Source organism: Festucalex cinctus, chromosome 5 (genome assembly GCF_051991245.1).
Source record: "Festucalex cinctus isolate MCC-2025b chromosome 5, RoL_Fcin_1.0, whole genome shotgun sequence".
Lineage (NCBI taxonomy): Eukaryota > Metazoa > Chordata > Actinopteri > Syngnathiformes > Syngnathidae > Festucalex > Festucalex cinctus.
Genome location: NC_135415.1, coordinates 5,057,668 through 5,075,611, shown reverse-complemented (window position 1 = coordinate 5,075,611; position 17,944 = coordinate 5,057,668). Strand labels below are relative to the sequence as shown.

The 17,944-nt window shown below is 41.4% G+C and overlaps 1 long non-coding RNA gene across 1 annotated transcript; it reads right to left on the bottom strand.

Annotated features, from left to right (window-relative positions):
• Positions 1–984: 984 nt before the first annotated feature.
• LOC144019451 (uncharacterized) lies at positions 985–9,773 on the bottom strand. The gene is made up of 3 exons (XR_013283677.1): positions 9,725–9,773; positions 7,662–7,953; positions 985–1,408 (listed from the first exon to the last, which is right to left on the bottom strand). It is a non-coding gene; the product is annotated as an uncharacterized LOC144019451 (long non-coding RNA).
• Between the last annotated feature and the right edge of the window lie 8,171 nt (positions 9,774–17,944).

Sequence of the window (17,944 nt, the reverse complement as noted above, 5' to 3'; positions counted from 1 at the left end):
TGCGTGGTGTGCTATTAAATATAATATATCTCAAATTTTTTTTGTGTGTTTTTTTTTATGGGATTGGGGGGGGCTACCATGTACATTTTCGCCTAGGGTACCAAATCATGTAGGGCCGGCCCTGCTTGGGCACCTCCAGTAACTGCTGTTTAAAGGGATACTTTACTTATTTAGCCGTTTTTGGCAGTCAAACATTAATATTTTGCTTATAATAAATTTAATGTTTTCATTATTTTTCACGTGCAATTAGTACCTTTAAAAATACATTTTGGTCATGTGACATTCACAAGCTGAGCTGTGATTGGTTACCTGAGCCCTTGTGATGTCATTTTCAGTCGACAGCAAGTTGCAAAATGTGTTTTTAACGGTACTAATTATACGTGAAAAATAATGAAAGTATCAAATTAATTATAGACAAAATATTAACTTTGTATTGCTATAATGGGCTAAATAAGTGACGTAGCTCTTTAAGTAAAAACACAAAATGATGTAGTAAATATTTGGAGTGTAAAGACAAAATGCATAATTCTAGAACTTTCGTTATCATTGGATAACTAAACACACAAAAAGTAAACGTGTCATTTCTAATCATTATTAAGAGTTAGAGTTTTCATTTGATTCATTATTTTTAGGTGACTTGTATTTATTTCTGGACTATTTGTAAATTTAAGCGGTTTAAATCTTGTATTTTTAATTTTGTTTTTAAGTGTTATACATTTATTGTACTATTTTTATTTTTATTTTTGCATTTCAAGAGTTACATTTTATTTACTGTAATATTTTTAAGAACATGAATTAAATTCATGCTTTCTTGTCTTTTTAAGTTGCACATATTGTTGCACAGCAGCAACATGTTGATTCCGTCCAGACAAAACAGAGGACATCAAGTGTAGTCCAGAGTGATTTTAATCATGTCCTAACAATTTCCATTTCTTCCAAAAGAAATTTCATGAAAACACTTAAAACAAATGTCACAATGTAAACAGATGCAGAATGTAATCATGTGCTATAATACTTAGCACCACTACTCAAAAGATCATTTTTCTTTGTATTTACAATATTCAAAATAGACATTATATTTGCATGTATATATATTTTTTTCATCAAAATCCAATGCACACAATTACATCTATCAGTGTGATCCGAATAAAACTGAGCAAAGCTATATAAACCCTCTAAAACTATAACAGAAATCAGGTCAAGGCTCTTAAAATGATGTTTGAACTACAACAGAGTGAAGACAAAAAACAAAACAAAAAAAAAAACCAGGAAAATCTGAGGTATACGAAATAAATAAATTCAGAATTTGCTCTCCTTTCCGGCAGTCATGATGGAGGATGATGGCGAATCAGGAAGAAGACCACCTTGGAGGAGGTTCCCTTCTGTTCCTGGCTGATGGCGGCAATTTCTGGTAACAGCCGTAAGAAAGGCTTGCGTTATTATTCAGGGAAAGATGCACATGATAGGTGGATGGTGTAGCAATAGGAATTGCTTGTGTTTTGTTGTTTTTCTACCCGGACGGTAGAGGGCGACGGACAATGTGATTGAATGTCTTGTACGGTTAAGAGCAGCTTCAATAAAGTTCCCTGAGAGTTGGGCAACGGACAACCGGCCAGTTTGTTTGTCAGTCCAGCGATGTGGAGACAGAGCAAACCGAAACATGGTGGCAGCGGTGCGTGTGGAGCGGTCTGAGCAGTGCAAGTACCGCGAAACCTGTTAATGAAGCTACGAGAAGCTACGCGACGCTAGCATAGCATCGAGCTAACCAGGAGCTAAGCGGCGCTAGCATAACGTCACGTGAACGGCGACGGCGGCGACAGCTCGGATCAAGAGAAAAGTACAAGCGCCATAGGTAGGAAAATGGAAGGATTGAAGCCACCTCAACAGTGGTGTATGGACTCTGCAAATCTTGCTAAGTCATGGAAAACCTGGAAGGAAGAATTTTCGTTGTATATCGAGTTAGCCATGCCAGACGTGGAGGAAAAGGCACGTGTTAAGCTTTTCTACTACCTCATCGGTGAGCAGGGCAGAGAGCTCTGTGCGACGTTAATGGGCTCAGAAGCAAGAGTGACTGTTAACTGTTTAATACAAAAGCTGGATCAACATTGTAACCCAAGGGCGAATGAAACCGTGGAAAGATACAAATTTTTTGCTCGCAATCAAGGTCCAGGAGAATCTATCGACAAATATGTGACTGACTTGGGGACACTGGCAAGTACATGCAATTTTGAGCAGCTGATTCTCTAATAAGGGACAGAATTGTTTGTGGCACGTACAGCTCAAGTTGGAGGGAAAGACTACTCAGAGAAGACAATCTGGACCTCAACCGATGTCTACAGATTTGTAGATCGATGGAGATCTCACGTGAGTACAGCAAAACAATAGAGGGTCATCATGAAGAGGATGTTCATGCATTCGAACATGCAAAAAGGAATAACAAGGAAGGTGAGATATCCTGCAAATATTGTGGTAGAACACATGAAAGGCTCAAGGAGAAATGCCCAGCTTTTGGCAAAAATGTAAGAAATGTGGCAAGGACAATCATTTTGCAATGAGATGCAAAAGCAAAACAGGAGTGAAAGAACACAAAAAAGCGGTGCACACAGTGGCAGAGACTGATTCAGACTCATGTGAGGACATCATGACAGTCACTGCAGTGACATCGACAATAGCAGAAGTGAACCAGATAGGGGAGAAACAAAATGGTAAAACTGAACAACTGTTTGCTGGAATGATGATTAGTGAAAAGATTGTGAATTTTCAGATTGACTGTGAGCAAACCTGCAATGTCATTCCAATCAACCTGCTGAATCCAGATGTCAAATTGGGGCATTCAGACAATCTACTTGTGATGTATAATAAGTCAAGGCTGTGTCCAGTAGGCAAATAAGTTAAAATGACAAATCCAAGGAACCAGAAAAAGTACAGAGTTGTTGGAGAGGAATGTAAAACACCTCTACTTGGTCGCAGTGCAAGCGAAGCAATGAAACTCATTCAGGTGCAATATGACAACATTTTTGCACTAGACAGTATTGTGATAAGCGAGTCAGCGACCGGAGATCCTTGGCAGCTGTAAGAAATAAAGACTGAATTTCACGACGTGTTTACAGGTGATGTCTGCTTGCAAGGTGAATATAAACTGGAAGTCGACACAACTGTGCAGCCTGTCAAACTTCCAAAACGCAGAGTCCCAGTGTCGATGATGAAACCACTTAAAGAGGAACTCAAAAGTCTTGTGGACAGACAGATAATAGCACCAGTGGAAAACAGCACTGAGTGGATTAGTGGCATGGTGTCAGTACAGAAGCCCAATGGTCGACCCAGAATTTGTATTGACCCGAGACCGCTTAACAAAGCTTTAAAGAGGAGCCACTCCACTTCCGACAATCGATGACATTCTACCAGATTTGGCGAAGGCAAAAGTTTTCACGGTGTGTGATGTAAAGCATGGCTTCTGGCAAGTGAAGCTCGAAGAAGAGTCAACATACTTGACAACATTTGCAACTCCCTTTGGCCGATTTAGGTGGCTGAGAATGCCAATGGGCATCAGTCCAGCACCGGACGTTTTTCAACGGAAACTAATGCATGCCCTGGAGAACCTGCCAGGCACCTAGATCATCGCAGATGACATCCTAATCACCGGAGAAGGTGACACCAGGGAGGAGGCAGTCAAAGATCACGACAAAAACTTGACTTTTTCTGAGGAGATGCAGAGACAAAAACATTAAGCTAAATGCAGATAAACTCAAACTCAGGAAGTGAGAGGTCCCTTATATTGGTCATTTGCTGACAGCGTAGGGACTCAAGATTGACCCAGAAAAGGTGCGAGCGGTTACTGAAATGCCGGCACCGACAAATGTGAAAGGTGTTCAGAGACAGGTGGGACTTGTGAATTATTTGTCAAAATTTTACGAGCACCTATCAGACGACTGTGAGACATTAAGACAGCTCACACACAAGGAGTCTCTATGGGAATGGACTGATGTGCAAGAACAAGCATTTGAAAGACTCAAACACAAGATTACGCAAGTGCCAATTTTGAAATACTACAGCCCAGAACAAGAGAACATTACAGTGTGATACAAGTGAAACAGGGCTGGGAGCAGCTTTAACACAAGGTGGCAAACCAGTTGTCTATGCGAGTCGTGCATTGACAATGATGGAAAGAGGTTATGCACAAATTGAAAAAGAATGTCTGGCTATAGTATTCGGCATGGAAAAGTTTCATCAATATACATACGGCCGACTAGTGAGAGTTCAGTCAGACCACAAGCCTTTGGAGAACATCATCAAAAAGCCACTGATAAATGCTCCGAAGAGACTCCAACGCATGTTATTGAGATTACAAAAATATGATCTGAACATCATATATTTTCCTGGACATGACATGCTGCTTGCAGACACATTGAGTAGAGCTTACCTGCAAAACGCCAACAAAAGTCAGACTGAGCTGGAGACTGAATGTGTCAACATGGTAGATTATGTGCCAATCTCACCCCGGGTTTACACCGGTTGCGTGTGCGGTGCGGCTGCGGTGCGGTGCGTCTTGACTGCGTGCTCCGGACGCGTCAATTTTTTGGCCAATCCACACCGGCTCCGCACAGCTGTGGTCGGGCAGCTCCGTCGCCGACCACTTCCCGCTGTGTCTCGCGTGACCGCGCACGATCATGTGGCATTAAAAACAACAACAAACACACAGAAAGTCTGTGCTCAACAGAGAAGCAGAAAGAGAGGTGGACTTTTATTATTTTGTGGCTTTCTACCTCCAATATAAACCTCTCCTCGTCCATGTTCGCTGGTGTCTAAACCGTGAATGAGCACCTCGCACGTTAACTCCAGGCCCGTCTACGCCCACATCACGTTTTGCTAGCATGCTTGCGAAATAGGAGCTGGCGAGTGTTTTATCTTGAAAGGTAAGCGGAAATTTATTTTGAAACTGTGTCGGTCTTCCTGTCCCGCTCGATGTGTTTTGTGCTAGCTTGCCATTTGCCGGAGGCCTACCGCTGCGGCGTCCGGCAAAAATAGAAAATAGGTCTATCCTTGCGGAAGGGCTGCGGCACGCCGCAGCTGAGACGCAGTCGACACGCAATGCACACGCAAGCGGTGTAAACTGCACCATTCGAATGAATGGAATCTAATTGCTTGCGTCGCCGGAACGCACCGCAACCGCATCGCAACCGCATCCGGTGTAAACCCGGGGTCAGCCGAAAGAATGGACAGTATCCGAAAAGCAACAGAATCAGACACAAAACTGCAGATGCTGATCAAAACTATCCAAAGGGTGGCCAAGAGACAAAAAAGATGTGCCTGTTGATGTAACCAATTTTTACTCTTTACGGGATGAGCTGAGCACCCAAAATTGACTTGTTTTCAGGGGTGAGAGAGTTGTGATCACGGAGTCACTCCAAAAAGACATCACACAGCGGATTCACTCTTCTCACCTGGGAACAGTGGGATGCCTCAGGAAGGCAAGAGACTGTGTTTATTGGCAAGGTATGAACGATCACATCAAAAAACATGTTGCAAAATGTGACACATGCCGGTCTGTGGACACAAAACAACAAAAAGAGACACTACATCCACATGAGATCACTACGAGACCGTGGGCTAAAGTTGGAATAGACTTGTTCACCTGTGAGAACAAAGAGTACTTACTGACTGTTGATTATTATTCCAATTTCTGGGAGGTGGACTACTTACCCGATACCAGGTCCAACACAGTCATTCGCAAGCTGAAAGCTCACTTTGCGCGACAGGGTATTCCAGACATTGTCTTTTCAGACAACGGACCCCAATTTAGTTCTGCGGAGTTTGCGAATTTTAGCCGCATATGGGAGTTCAAGCACAAAACCTCCTCTCCAGGCTATCCGCAAAGTAATGGTAAGGCAGAATCAGCTGTCAAGACTGCCAAACGGCTGATGAGGAAGGCGAAACTGGCTGGACACGACCCATATCTGGCCATTTTGGATCATCGTAACACCCCAAACCAAGGTTTAAACACGAGTCCTGCTCAAAGGCTCTTGAGCAGGAGAACAAGGACCCTACTACCGATTATGGACAGTCTACTGGAACCGAAACTGAACGACAACAAGCAAGGTCTCATGAGAAACCAAGAGAGACAATCAAAATACTACAACCAAACGGCAAAAGACATGGGCTCGTTGAAACCTGGTGATGCTGTGCGTGTGCAGCCTTTTGGAACAAACACCATATGGAGTAAGGCGACAGTGAGCACTCCACTTGGTAACCGATCCTATGCAGTCAAGCTGGACTCAGGCAGTGTTCTCAGGAGGAATCGTCGCCATTTGAGAAAAACTGTGGACACACAACGGGACATGTCAAACCAGGCTCAGTCAGCGACAAGGTTGGACCCAGAAAACACCGGGATCCCAGTAGCCACGAGGTCGGGACGTGTGGTACACCGTCCGAAACACTTAGATGACTATGTGTGTACTTAACTGAAGAAAAAAAAAAAAAGGTAAAAGGTAATATGGTGAATAGGAGGCTAAGTTTATGGTGTTAGTGTTTATATTGTTCAGTCGTTAATGAATGGTGTAACTTTTGGTTTGGGGGGGGGGGGGGGGAATACATGGGAAATCTTAAGTGAATATTTTGTTTGTACAATAAGTATTGTTTTAATAGAAATGCACAATTGGAAATTTTTGTTTAACTATATACACAGATTATTTTCTTTTGAAAAGAAAAGGGATGTAGCAATAGGAATTGCTTGTGTTTTGTTGTTTTTCTACCCGGACGGTAGAGGGTGACGGACAATGTGATTGAATGTCTTGTACGGTTGAAAGCAGCTTCAATAAAGTTCCCTGAGAGTTGGGCAACGGACAACCGGCCAGTTTGTTTGTTAGTCCATCGATGTGGAGACAGAGCAAACTGAAACAGATGGAAGCTAAACTCTTGAGATTAATTATGAGATTAATGTGCTCTAGCAAGTAGTTTGGTTTGGTACAATTTTTAAATTTTATTCATCACATTATTTTGAATTCATAGTGTTTAAGATGGAATGGTCCAGAGACTCACTTTTCCACGTGATCTGAATGGTGAAGCTACCTATGGAATAGCCTGCCGGAGGGCATCAGGGCTGCAGAGTCTATTGATGCTTTTAAGAGGAGGCTCAAGACTCACTTTTTTAGTTTGGCATTGGATTCATCTCTTTTCTTTTTAACCCCTCTTATTTGTCAGGGTCCCCGGGAGCTGTGGCTCGCTTCAGTCTTGTTGGAGCAGGCCGCGGTCACTGTGGGCCGGCGGTCTCTGGGATAGCATTCCTCCCTGTGGTGGTTGGCAGTCATCCCTCTCAGTGTGGACGAACTCCTCCTGGGTGCCTTTCCTCACAGGGTTCTTCTGTGCCCCGCCATGTTGTGGTTTGCATGTGTGTCTGTGGGTACGATCATGGGGATATGGGGGGGAGAGATGGCTTTTTCTTTTTATTGTATTATGGGTGTTTTAATTGTTCAGCACTTTGAGTTGCATTTGAATGTATGAAAGGTGCTATATAAATAAAGTTTGATTGATGGATTGATTGATTGATTGATTGATTGATTGATTGATTGATTGATTGATCAATCTCAGCGCAGATCCAGCCTGTATTCAAGGTGTGTATAGTTTGTGAGCTTAGAAGCGACGTCGGGCTCCACAAACTCTCGCACCTTGCAGAAGCCTATGCCCTCGTACAGCTTCTGCGCGTCCATCTGGACCACAGTCGTGATCAGGAGTCAGGACCATGACAGCGTAGCTTCACTCGCGCGCGAAGTCCGCGACGCCCATGTGGCGGTGGCTTCGTCGCCCAGACGTGCTTCAGCTCCAGGCAGTTGGGGGCGCCATTCCTTTGCAGGCAGGCCACCATGCCCCCGCGCGGCCCTCGCTTTCTGCCACCCAAAAGCAGACGTCCCGGGCAGTCAAGTAGGTCTCGACGATGGTGCTGAGGTCTGTGGGACAGGGCTGTCAACGTAGTCAAATTATTTTCCTTGCCTTCTCTGTGTGCAAGGCCTTGGCCTCCAGGGGCAAGTATAAGTATTACCATTTGTGCACCACACTGCCCCTGTGAGGTCAAGACGTGCACAGCAGTAACAGTAGCTTATTTATTTTTATGTAATATACTTAATTGCTATTTTTTTTAACTTCTTTTCTTATTGTTCTTTCAAGTTCTATTTAAAGGTCCCATAGTATGAAAATGCATTTCAGTGGGGTTTTCTATCAATAATATGCATCCCCGGCCTGCCTACAATCTGTTGTGTACTCAAAGGTTTGGATCCCAAATGCAGACACAAATAAGATTTTCTCCATTTATTCACATCGAGAGGCAGAAACTCAGAGACGCTGCACAGGACAGTTGGACAATAATCCGGCAAACCACACACAATTCTCAGACTGCAACCACAGGCAGTGAATCGTAAAGGACCAAAGAACGACGTCACATAGGTCCCGACATCACCTAAAGGCTTAAAGGCTGACATCACGAACATCACGTTTTGTAAACACACTTGTTACATCAGTACCTAAACAGACACATAACAGGTCATGAACTCTGGCACGACTCTGGCGCATGCGACCCAGGCCATGACAGTACCCCCCCTCAAAGAACGTCTCCTGACATTCTACAATGTTTAAACACAAACCCTCACCTGAGCCCAGGTAAGAAAATGCATTATTATTCTTATTATTATTATTATATGAATGTGCGGAAGTGCTTCCATATAAATATGATCAAATATATGGTGAGTTTTGTTCTAATATTTTTTGCATAGGATTTACACATGTACTCATCAATTTTAGGGACAATCAGTTTTCAGGGTTTTCATTCATGCCACCGTAATGCATGGACCGGTGGTTGGCTGTCGCGCTGCAGTCACTTCTGCAATTAAATGGCTGGATTTCCTTTCTTTCTCGAAGAAAGAATATGAAACCTGAAATGGCGTGATATCTAAATTGTGGCAATGCAACGCCATACTAATTTTTATAGCACACAGGAACTAAGTCCAAAATGAACAGGGCCGTGTTGCTTGCACACAAACGCGTCTAGGTGGTGGGCCGAGGGCTGATTTCGTGCAACGAGGGAGGACTTCATTTTTTGTTAACATCAGCTTCATTTTTCAATAAATGAAGCAAAATTTGTTGGCATTCTTATCTCTTGCACATTTTGTATTGATCGGTAACTTTGTGTGGGTTACCGGCTCCGGCAAACTGAGCGGGCAGCTATGCTTGGGGTCCGACATGCATGACGTAGTTATTGTTCAGTGACACGCTTCGAAATGTGCTCTTGGTTTGGTTTTCCGGGTTTTTACACAGTCGCGATCTGTAAGTGCTATCGTAGTTGCTACCTTATATTACGACACACAACGACACATTTATTGCTAAAATAACACTTTTGTACATCAGGCTCTTTCAGAAAGGTAAAATGCGTCAAACATCATTGAAGTTCGTCTTTAAACTTGACTGGCAATAGTCCTTTATTGTCACTTCTTTTAAAAAGTCATTCTTTTTTTTTTTTTTTTAGGCTTGTCTAACATTAATGTCTTGTTATTGTGATCTTTGGACATAATAAATATGACGGATCTCCCACATTTGATCTTCAGTGTTTTTTTAGGGCCCAAGCAGCGACCGCTGCGAGGTCCCTCTTGTTTTTGTAAGAATTATTATTATTCCGCTTCTTCTTCTTCATTCTCCGCAAATGATCACATTTTTGGGAACCTAAACATTTACAAAAACTCACCAAACTTTGCACACTCTTCAGGCCTGGCGAAAAATGTGATATTATGGCGTTGTCGTAACAACGCGACTCTATAGCGCCCCCCCAGCGTAGAAAAATAAAAAACAATCCCGGCCCGTTTGACCTAGAGCTACAAAAATTGCCAGGCACGTGTAGCACCCCAAGACGCACAAAAAAAAAAGTCAGTGGAAGCCATTTCCTAAAATGTAGGGGAAGTGAGCTATGAATTTTTGAATGTCCAATTTTGGCCCATTTTGCCGCATTCATTGTGATCATACTTTTTCCCCCTTTGCAAACATTTTTCATCCGATTGACTTAAAACTTGCCATGTATCATCTCAAGACCTGAGAAAACAACTGGGCAAAAAAATCTTGACTTTTAGAAATACTATATGACGGGGGTGGGGCATCAAATATTGCCTTTAAAATTTCATTTGTCCAGAAAGACAAAATGCTTAATAACTCCCATGTGCAAGTTCCAAAAAATCTCAAACTTCTCATGCAACTTAATAATCACGTCCTGAAAACATCTATACAATAAAATTCAGTTATACATATAGCGCCACCTAGTGGTGACAATAAATGTCATACTTTACGTTTTTAGCTACTGTGCCGAGCTTGTTGAAGGGATCCAGTTGAAAATTTGTCAGAAAAGCCTTAAGATGTTGATCATGCCCCACACCGAATATTGTAACTTTTCGCCAAAGGGCGTGGCCGCTACGGTGCCGCAAAGTCTGATAATTTTTCGTGGCAATAAAAGCTGCTTTAACTTGACCCAGATGATCCTATCTTCTCAAAATTTCACACATTTGATGAGAGTCCAGCCCTTAAGACTTCTACGAACTTACATTTCATCTTACTGATCGCACCACCCAGTGGCAATTTTTTTTCTTACAATTTTTCTTCAATGTTTTTCTCCAACCACGTGAACTGGGCCTACCTCATATTTGCTCAGAAGAGGGTTTCGACCTTCATGATGTCACAACACGAAGTTTGTGAGTTTTCGTGAATCGCTGTGGGTGTGGCTAAGCGCTGTTCGCCAAGAAAACAAGGCCAATTTTGAGGGCCTAAACTGGCACAGAAACACATGAAACTTGGCACACACATCTGGCCTGGCAAAATAAGCAATATTTTATCGTGGATTGTGCCATTTTTACTAAAATGACTTAATAGCGCCCCCTAGAAAATCTTAACTAAGCAGCCCCGGTTGTACGTTTAAGCAAGATCTACAGAAATTTTTAGGTGTAAGAGGGAGCCCAAGACTTACAAAAAAAGTCTCTTGGACCCATATGCTAAAATGAACAGGAAGTGAGCTATGAATTTTTGAATGTCCCATTTTTGATGATTTTTGCACATTTACAGGGGGCATACTTTTGCCCACTTCTCCTACACATTTCATCTAATTTGCTTCAAACTTGACCTGGACCATGTCAAGACCTGAGCCATCGACAGGGGAAAAAATCTTGACTTTTCGGAATACTACATGATGAGGGCGGGGCATCAAATTTTGTGTTTCGCAATGAAAAAGGATATGCTTAATAACTCCCCGGTACATGCTCCGAAAAATCCCAAACTTGACATGTATGTTTATAGTCAAGGCCTGACGGTATCTCTCTGACAACATTCACTTATATATGCAGCGCCACCTAGTCCTCGCGGTATATAAAAAAATTTTAAAAAAATACCCCACTTACAGTATTTTTATAAAAATTGTAAACTCATTCTAAGTGTGATAACTAATTCATTTATTAATATTCTTTTACTTTCCACCACTCAAAATATTCACTGGCATCAGACCTATCCAAACATAGGACCTTTTTTTTATTTATTTTTGATAGCCTCCATGGATATTTAAAGGCAATATTGTGAATGAAGGATATGCTTAATAACTCCCCGGTACATGCTCCAAAAAATCCCAAACTTGACATGTATGTTTATCGTGAAGGCCTGACGGTATCTCTATGACAACATTCAGTTATATATGCAGCGCCACCTAGCCTTTGAGGCATAAAAAAAATAAAATAAAAATGCCCCACTTACGGTATTTTTACAAAACTTGTAAACTCATTCTAAGTGTGATAACTAATTTATTTATTAATATTCTTTTACTTTCTACCACTCAAAATCTTCACTGGCATCAGGCCGATCCAAACATATGTACTTTTTTTATTTTGTTTCATTTTTTTTTTATTACCTCTATGGACAATAAAAGCAACATTGTGCAACGAGTATGAGCGATGATGTGTATATTAGGGGTGGGAGAAAAAAATCGATATCGCAATATATTGTTGTGCTCTCTGTTGCAATAAATTATTGATACACTGACGGTAGATATTGATATATTGTGTCCAGTTGTGCAGTGTTATGTTATAACTGTGTATGCACTTTATTTAGTCTCACTTTACAATGTTTACAGTTAAAAGGCTCAGAGGCAGTCAGGCATTATGCAGAACTTTGTACATTGTACAAAGTTTTGGCACTGAATAAATACATAATTAGACATTTTCCTTTTTATGGGCTTTTTCAGTCACATATTGTGATATGTTGCTAAAAAAATTTTTGACAATATATCAAAAATCGTTGATATCGTGTACAGTATTGTGATATTATCGATATCGTGAGCCAAATATCGTCACAGTATCGAATCGTGGTTTACCAGTATCGTCCCACCCCTAGTGTATATATACTTTTACAAAAAATACCAATTAGGGCTCATTGCCTCATTGCCTAAAAATAAAAAAGGACGCTAATTTTGCAGATCGTAACAATCACCAAAACCCATTGAGCTTGACACACTCATCACACCAGGCAAAAAAAAAAAACAATAAAAAATCCACATATAAAGGTTTATCATGCCATTTTCAAAGAAATTCTGCTTCCAATGTGCCAGTACCCCAACGTGGCCCGGGCTGCGAGGGCCCTTTATAACTGCTCGCAGCTCTAGTTTGTGTTTGTTTTTTTTGTTTTCCTTGAATAAACAAGGTAAAAAATATTTCCCAAGTCTGCATAATGCCACAAAAATGAGCTATACAATTACACATCCACATTTGTTGAAACTGTTTTCTTGCTAACTACACAGAAATGGAATGCTGTTTCTCAGATGGATGAAATTAATTCTGTGTTTTTGTGGCAACTCATTGGTATAAGTAACAGAAGAGGCTTTTGCTTAACCTTAAAAACAAATGTTTGTTGTCATTCTACATGTTATGTGGATGGCTTATGTTTGCCCAGAGACTGAAAATGAAAATTAGCTTTGACTATATGTTTGTTAAAGCATTGTCCCTTTATAAGTTAGATGTAGAAGTTAAATTTCGGGAACCTGCTGCACTTCCAACCAACAGTAGCTATTTTAGAGACTGCTCCATGCATTTCACCAACATCCAAACATAAAACGAGCTCAGAGAAGAAGGGGAGAGGGACACTTTTATTTCAGAGAGACACGTTGCATATGCACACTCACTTTTCCAACTATCAGGCTGCATTCCACAGAAGCAGCCTTGAATCTAAGCCTGTTCCTGCCCCTGAGAAGATGGATGGACAGATAGAATAAAATAGAATAGCATTTATTGTCATTATAACATTAAGATACGAACGAGATTTTGTTGCTCCCTTGTGCAACATTAAAATGATGATCAACACACAATATGGAATAAATAAAAGTATATACCAGGGGTGTCAAACTCATGTTAGCTCAGGGGCTGCATGGAAGAAAATATATTACAAAATGGGCCGTGTTGGTAAAATAACGGTATATAACTTAAAAACAATTACCGTCATTTATAGGCAGATTTTTGTGGACCAGCCCTAAATTACGGAGCTCAACTGTAATCATGTTGTTCCGAAAAATAACATAAATGCAAATGGATCGCAGCAAAACTTTGCCGGTATACATTCTGGATGTGTTAAATAGAAACTGTGTTGCATATTGTTCCCAGAATGCATTGCGTGGCTCAGTTCATGACGTTATAAGGACACTAATCCTTCTCATATCCATTTGCGTTACCAGTAATTGAAATTGTGTCGTATTTAACACGTTTGTCAGACTATGATTTAAAATAATAAAAATAATAATAATAATTAAACAAACCGTAACTTTAAGCTGTGTGTAAAATAATGACATCAAGAACGATTCCCCCGTACAAGTTGCTTTGGTCATCTGAGGACTGCTTGTGAAATTAAATTTTTTTTTTTGTAATTTAAATGATTAGGATGGATACGAGTTGAGTCCTGCAACAGCTCTTGGATTAAAATTGTTTTTGAATCTGTTTGTTATTGATTTTAGTGACTTTTAACCCTTGCCCGAAGGTAACAGGTCAAAGAGATGGTACCAGGGTGAAAAGAGTCCTACTGAGGCAGCAGAAGTGGTAGATGTTTAGGAGAGCAGCCGATGATCTTCTCTGCTGCCATTATACACTCTAAATAGAAATAGAAAATAATCTTTATTGTCATTGTAACATGTAAAACGAAAATTGAAGTGCCAAAACCAGTCAGCGCAAAAACCCTGCACCCTGCAACCCTTTCCTCTCTGCCTCAGCACAGGTACCACACTGTGATGGCGTAGCGGTAGGTCAGCAGACTCTTTATGCAGGAGTGGTCGAAGGGGTGTTGAGGTTCTCCCTCGTGAGAAGCCTCAGGAAGTGGAGCCATTGCTGGGCCTTCTTCACCACTGCCGCAGTGTTTGTAGTCCAGGACAGGTCTGCTGCGTTGTGGAGTGAATAGCCAGGATGATCACTCCCCCCAGCTCCGGAGGCAATACTCAGGCTGGTGCACTGTTCTTGGAAGAAAACAAACTATGTTAAGGGGAGATGCAAATGCAAACTGAACGTGCATTGGCACAAATTCAATCTGTGTCAATAGGTCATTTGAAGATGACTAAAACAAGTTGGTGTTCATTTAATATTATTTATAGTTACTTAATGTATATGCTACTAAAATGGTTAAAATGCAAACCGTAGGGTGTGTAATTAAATTGAACGATTCTTTATGACCAACAAAGTTACATGGTAGATTTTTTTTTTTTTTTCCCCATTTTGCTAACCAACCAACGAAGGATCATGTTTTAACATCATTTACAGTGGTACCTCTACTTACGGAATTAATTGGTTCTGGAAGAAAGTTCTTAAGTAGAAAATTTTGTAAGTAGAGACGCATTTTCCATGTAAATGCCCTAAACTGTTCCAAGCCTCCCAAAATTCAGACACAAATGATTTATAAAGCATAAAAATGCATCAAAACATGTAACAAATACATGTTACAATTAGATTATTGCACAATAAATGAGAGTTGTGCATAATGTAAAAAAACAAAGAATAAAGTAAAGAATAAAAATGATGGTCATTTACCTTTTTAACTGCTGTCCTCATCGTTTTTTGCCCTCTTTGGTTCATGTTGCTCTCTCTCAGAAGTGTTTTTTTTGTTTGTTTGTTTTTGCCTGGTGTTTTGTAAAGAACTGATCCATGGATGTTTTTTTTATTTTATTTTATTTTATTTTTTTTAAAACAATCCTTCGGAAATGTCCAAGGCAAACATCATCTTAGTGAGCAAACGCCCGACTGGTGAACAATTTTTCTGGGCGATTCTTTTAAACAAATTCTGAAACTTCATGGAAACTTCCGGTATGGCGAGGCATCTTTTTCAAAAAAAAAAAAAAAAAAGGCCCGTCTCGTCGCAATTAAAAACTTACTGTGCCTTCATCAATCACCAATTGTTTGAATTTTTGCACAAATTCGTTAGTTCATACATTTACGAAAAACTATCGGAACACCTCATGGGCCGCGGGATGAATGATGAGGACGCTGTATAGACACCGATCTAGTATACGCTCAAGGCGCTTTCACACCAAAAAGCCCAGGAACTTTGAGTTCATGGTAGAGTCAGTTCCGGGTCCGAAGAACTTGTGAGCGGCCCACGAGTTTGCGTTCACACGGCATGAAAGCAGGCAGGGTAGTTTATTCAAATGAGACTGATGACGTATGTCAGGGGAGGAAAAAAAACAGCACTACCCCGCCTGTCCAGCAAGTGGCGGTACCGGTAAAACTGAATGACAAACAACCAGTGTGATGTTGAAAAACGCGACCTTTGACCCTCCATCGCCATTTGTTATGATTCAAGGCATATCATCTTTTCGTTTTCCTTGTCATGTTGTACAGAGTTGTGTTTGCAGCAATTAGAACTTCACGGGAAAGGTTGATGAGAACCATTGGGACCCGCCGTATTACCACATAAAGATGAGAAATGGGCAGGACTTGCTCACTTGGAAAGACAGTCAAACCTGCAAGCACGAAGACGTGTACTGGTAAGGTTTAAACACAATTATACGAAATTTATTTCACATCGGAATTAAGCTGTAACATGTAACGGAGCTCCCCTTGCAAGGTGGAGAACACGAAAAAAAAAACTTTGGACAAACTCCCCCGGAACATAGGGAAGTTCCTTCATAAGTTCCTGCGGTGTGAAAGTGTGATACTCACAAAAGTGTTTTGTTGAGAAATGTCTTTTTTTTTTATTGCTCGAGACATTTTCTTGATTTATTTTGTTTTACTTCAATGTGTATTTACATTGAGAGGCGATTCTATGTTGTTTTGCGAAATGAACACTGGGTGGCAGCACTAACTTGCAGTGTCAGGGGGACCACGTAATGAACAACGGCGAAGGGAGGCTCATAATCCAAGTGCATGGACAAAGAGCAACAGGTGTCCAGCGTCGCTGATTTACGTGTCGTATTTATGATATTTCCAGGAATATCTATATATATATCTGCCAGCGGGCACCCAGCCGGGACCCGCTACAGATTCTTGGGGGCTCGTCCGGGATTCGTTCTTCGACGCCACCCACTGAGCGGAAGCCGAGTGGCGTTGATGACAACGCTGACCATCAACTAGGGTGAAGAACCACACCCTTCATCAGCCAATAAACAGCCCTGCCAGCCGGAGGAACTGCAGCGGTGGACGAGTGGAGGTCTGTGAAATCCAACTGATTTTACCATCACCGAACTGTGTTGGTACCCGTGAGGGAGACGAGAAGCAAGCATGTCGAATGGTGGGAGGAAGAGCCTAATGTGGGACATTAGGAAGAGCCTTGTCACGTTGTCTGCTGGAGAGCTTCTTCAGGTCGCCAAAGCGGTGGATCCAGTGTTGCATGAGGAACAGTCACAGCTCGTGGAAGGAGATCAGGAAGGATGCTACAACCACATCAACGCGTTCATGTACAGTAAGCAGTTACTTGAAACAGAGGACGAGGGAATGGTTCATTTGCTGATGTTAAAAGATGCAATTGATGATATCGTGAAACGTCGGGATGAGAATACGTCACTGCTAAATGTAAAATATGATTCTAAACCGAACACCGTGCATGATGATAAGCTTGTTGATGTTTTTGACGTGCCTGATGGTTTTGCCAACATTCAAACACCAATCTCAGTTAGCACTGACTCACGTAGTGATACCAATAGACCAGATTTGGGTTCAGCTGATGCTACATTGTTAAACACAAATAATACATCGAAGGCTGACTTGCTTAAAGTACTTGCTAGCTATGAAGAGCTTAATAAGAGACTCATACAGTTTATACCAACACCTGCCACACTGCCACAGACGCATTCACTCCTGCCCTCAGTCCTGCCCAGTCAACCAGGTGGAAATTCACCAGGTGGGTCTGCCTCTCAGTCAGCTCAGGGAGGAACGGTGTCCTTCAGGGAACTCAGCTACCTGCCCAGGAGAGAGTTCAAAGTTCAAGGTGGTCAGGTAGGGGATCAATCCTCAGATATTAGCTACAATAACATCTGCAAACAGATTGATGATGGAAGCAGAGAAGGATTTTCAGACTCGGAGATTGTTCGCGGTGTGCTCAAAATCATAAACCTGGAATATTCAAAGAGATGCTGATCAATAAAGATGACATAACAGTAATTGAACTCAAGGAGTTCCTACAAACCCATCTAAGAGAAAAGAACAGCACAGAGCTATTCCAAGAGTTGATGTGCACAAAGCAGGATGACAATGAGACACCACAGCAATTTCTTTATCGTGTGATTGGCTTGAAACAACGCATCTTATTCACCTCAAAATTAGCTGACACTGACATCAAATACTCTGCAGCTACAGTACAAGATGTGTTTCTGCATACAGTATACCAAGGCTTTGGGCACAAACATACTGACATACGAAGAGAACTCAAATCTCTGTTGTCAAACAATGAGGTCACTGATGAAATGATCCTTCGTCAT